We start from the raw sequence: 4509 nt of genomic DNA, 5'->3' as shown, positions 1-4509 counted from the left end.
TCACACCGGTAACTCCTCGTTCTTCGAACACTTCATCCACACAAAACTTTAACAAAAACTTTGTGAGATCCGTTAGTATAATAAAGCAAATCACTACCTTTAGGCACTGTTTCAAACTCATTCGAATTTCATATTAGAACTATATCTACTATATTCCAACTTCTATATGGTTCATACCCTCCGATACTAGCCATAGATGCATCAAAATAAGCAAACAAAACACGAAAAACAGAATCTGTCTAAAACAGGACAGTCTGTAGTAATCTGGAGGTCTAGTAAAATTTTGTAACTCCAGAAATTATGAAATAAATTTTAAAATTTGAAAAATTTATACAGAAGTAATGTGCAAAAAGTTTCAGACCAATTTGACTTTCCAGTAAAAAATGTAAAATCACGCGCTACAGCCAAAGTTTCTGTTTTTCGTTCTGCACATAGTAAACAAGCAATCTAATCATCCTAAAACCAAAGCTTGGCACATTATTTTTATAATACAATGGATATATATATAAGGGGATAATTATTTACAGAGAAAATTCCATGAAAAATTCTGCATTGTTTCCGTGAGCATGAACACAAGTGCTCAAGGTCGACCCTCACTTCTTCAATGCATAACTTTCCAATCACTTCTCTTTTTGAAAAACCTTTTAGGTATGGGACGCAAGTAATTTTTTTTGTATTTTCATTCTTTTAAAAAAAATTGTATGTTTTACCCAGAACTAAACAGGAACAAAAAGGAAAAACAAAATCTACTTAGTGAAGAAAGAAAACAAGCATACACGAGAATATCAACCCCACGCTATTGCTCCCCGGCAACGGCGCCAGAAAAGAGCTTGATAATCCCCAAGTGGAGGGAATCATCGTAGCAATTTACAAAGGTGGAAGTGATAATTATGGAGTGTCAAACCCACAAGGAGCTAAAGGTAAGACCAATATTCTCTCAAGCCCTATCTGCCACTGATACGACTATACGTACACCGAACGTTTGCTTCCAGCTAGAAATGAGAAATAAAACTACGTTGTGGGTATGAATTGGATAACTTTGTATGATATCGGAGAGCTCAAATATGAAAGTAGGTGTTGTTATCATAAAGTTAGAATGTATTAATAAGTATTATAAATAGCGAGTGTGGAATAATGGTGGATCGGTGTGCGGAATCGTCCTAGGCAATTGTTAACAAGACTGGTAATCACTATTGCAGTTTCATATGAGGGAGAGGCATAAGCTAACATACTTTCTCTACTTGGATCATATGCACTTATGATTGGAACTCTAGCAAGCATCCGCAACTACTAAAGATCATTAAGGTAAAACCCAACCATATCATTAAAGCATCAAGTCCTCTCTATTCCCATACGCAACAACCCCCTTACTCGGGTTTGTGTTTCAGTCACTCACCAACTCACTATAAGAGAATCATGAACGTATTGCAACACCCTACAGCGGGAATCCCTCACGCTTGCGCGACACGGAGGGCACCATAGGACAGCACCAAAGTAAAACATACAACTCATACCAATCTAGATCATCAATCAACCCAAAGACAAAGGATATCTACTCAAAACATCATAGGATGGAAACACATCATTGGATCATAATATGTGGCATAAAGCACCATGTTCAAGTAGGGATTATAGCAGGATGCGGGAGAGTGGACCGCATAAAAGAGATGAGGATGGTGATGATGATGGTGATGTTGATGAAGACGATCACCACGGCGATGATTCCCCTCCCGATGGCACTCCGGTACCACCAAGAGAGAGGAGGAGAGGTTCTCCCCTCGTGCTTCCTCCTCCATGCCCCCCTGGATGGGGAGAGGTTCCTCCTCTGGTCCTTGGCCTTCATGGTGATGATGGCCCCTCCGGGATCCTCCTTCATGCCCTCCAGTGATGATGGCCCCCTCCGGCAGGGTGCCGGAGAGGGCCTAGATTGGTTTTCGGTGGCTACGGAGGCTTCTGGCGGCGGAACTCCCGATCTAGGTTTCTTTCTGGAAGTTTTGGGTTATATAAGAGGTGTTGGAGTCGGGGACAAGTCAGTGGGGTTCCCGAGGCGGCCACGAGGCAGGGGAGGGGGGTAGGGCGCTCCCCCACCCTCGTGGTGGCCTCGGGACTCTTCTGGCCCACCTCCTGTACTCCGTGGGCTTCTTCTGGTCCAAAAATGATCTCCGTGAAGTTTCAGGTCATTTGGACTCCATTTGATTTTCCTTTTCTGCGATAGTTAAAAACAAGGACAAAAAACAGAAACTGGCACTGGGCTCTTGGTTAATAGGTTAGTCCCAAAAATCATATAAAATAGCATATAGATGCATATAAAACATCCAAGGTTGATAATATAATAGCATGAATACTTCATAAATTATAGAACCGTTGGAGACGTATCAGTGATCATTGATTCGTAAGGTACTTTATTATCACATTAATTAGTGTGATTCCACCTATAAAAATGTATTTTCCAAATAATACTTGAAATAACCTTCTCCTTTAGGATCCTATTGAAATCACATAAAAAGGGTGCACATGATAAAATTGCCAAAAACCAATGATTGCAATGTAAAACAAAAATGATAAAAAGTGATGCAAATATGGTTGACATGCTCTGTACAATAAAACTCAGTGCCAACTGGTCACTTGTGCAGTTGTGTAAGTACGACAACACCACCGGATTTTGAATTTTCTTTCTTTAAAGAAGCACGGGATTTTGATGACAAAAAGACTTAAGTTTGTTTTATTTCAAAAAGACTATGGGGTTTTGATGGCACAATGACTTACTGATTCTGGAGATCAAGGTATTGTTAATAGCTAAATCAGTTGTGCTACAAATACAAGCCTACGATAATCAAGTATTGCCCATGACTAGGTGCAGGTGGAATAGGCCATAGGGCACCTCTGATGTCATTTGAGAAGCAGCTAATCTACTATTTTTAAAAAGTTAATCTACACTGCTAGCAATTCTCTCAGCATGCACCTGTCCACATCACCAAGCATGCCACATTAGATTTTAGTTCCAAACACCAACCAATCCACCAACGGAAATTCATGATCAGCCAGACTATCTTTTACTTGGGTAGTTAATTATAAACCCATGTCAACTCAACCGAGCTATTATCTCCTTCACGCCAAAGAAAGCAAAAGAGTTGTTAGTTCTCATGAAAACAAACCTGGGAGCAACAGAGGCATACATCTCATTAAAGCATTGGCCATTCATGTTCATTGTTCTCCTTAGGATGTCCTCTCGAATTCATGGATTTGTCATTTCATTTGTCATCCCTTCTGCATTCTCTCACTCTTAAACATGGGCGCGTACCTTTAGGCCTCCTTTGGTTCATAGGTAGGAAAATCATAGGAATAGGAAAGTCATAGGAAATGAGATGACATGCATCTCAAATCCTATGAGTAGGAATAGGAAATGAGATGTCCTTTGATTCACATCATAGGACTTTTTCCCTTGAGTGTAGGCTAATGTTTATTTTCCTATGAAAAGTGGAGGATAGGAAGACTTCCTCCATAGGAATAGGATTCCATTCCTACAAACCAAAGGGCTCTAAAGGAATTTTCCTATAAAAATCATATCCTATGGAATTCCTATAAAATCCCTCCAAACCAAAGAAGGCCTTAGGCTCCAGGCCCACACTATGGAGAACGACAATGGCACCAAAGACGTTGTTGTGGTCGTGGACGACACCGATACGTAGAAGATGAAGACCGTGAGGTGGGACAAGAGGGTGAGGTGCTACATGTCAAAGGCCATGCCAATCCACTTGGGCGGGAGGCACGATAGCATGATGCTAGCACTATAACTGAGGATGTCGCCGGCGCCAAGCTCCGTCGGAGCACAGGGCGACACCATGGACCGCTCAAGCGGGTCCATCTGGTGACCAACCTTCTCCTGCAACGTCATGCTCGTGTTGAGTGCTGATACGTCTCCAATGTATCTATAATTTTTTATTGTTCCATGTTGTTATATTATCATTCTTGGATGTTTTACAATCATTCTATATCATTTTTTGGGACTAACCTATTGACATAGTGCCAACTGCCAGTTGTTGTTTTTTGCTTGTTTTTTACATCACAGAAAATCAATATCAAACGGAGTCTAAATGCAGCGAAACTTTTTGTGGATTTTTTGGACCAGAAGACACCAGATGGGCCAGAGAAGCACATGGGGGATCCCCGATGGCCTCCCACACCGCCTCTTCGCTCTATAAATACCTCCTCACTGCAGAAACCCTAGGGGAGTCGAAGAAAATCAATTCCAGTCGCCACAAGTTCCAGAACCACCAGATCCAATCTAGACACCATCACAGAGGGGTTCATCATCCTCATTGGTGCCTCTCCGATGATGCGTGAGTAGTTCATTGTAGACCTACGAGTCCGTAGTTAGTAGCTAGATGGCTTCCTCTCTCTCTCTCTCTCTCTCTCTCTCTCTCTCTCTCTCTCTCTCTTGATTATTAATACAATGGTCTCTTGGAGATCTATTTGATGTAACTCTTTTTGCGGTATGTTTGTTGGGAT

Source organism: Triticum dicoccoides, chromosome 4A, assembly GCF_002162155.2.
Source record: "Triticum dicoccoides isolate Atlit2015 ecotype Zavitan chromosome 4A, WEW_v2.0, whole genome shotgun sequence".
Taxonomy (NCBI): domain Eukaryota; kingdom Viridiplantae; phylum Streptophyta; class Magnoliopsida; order Poales; family Poaceae; genus Triticum; species Triticum dicoccoides.
The sequence above is the reverse complement of the archived record's forward strand: the minus strand, read 5'-3'. Positions refer to the sequence as shown.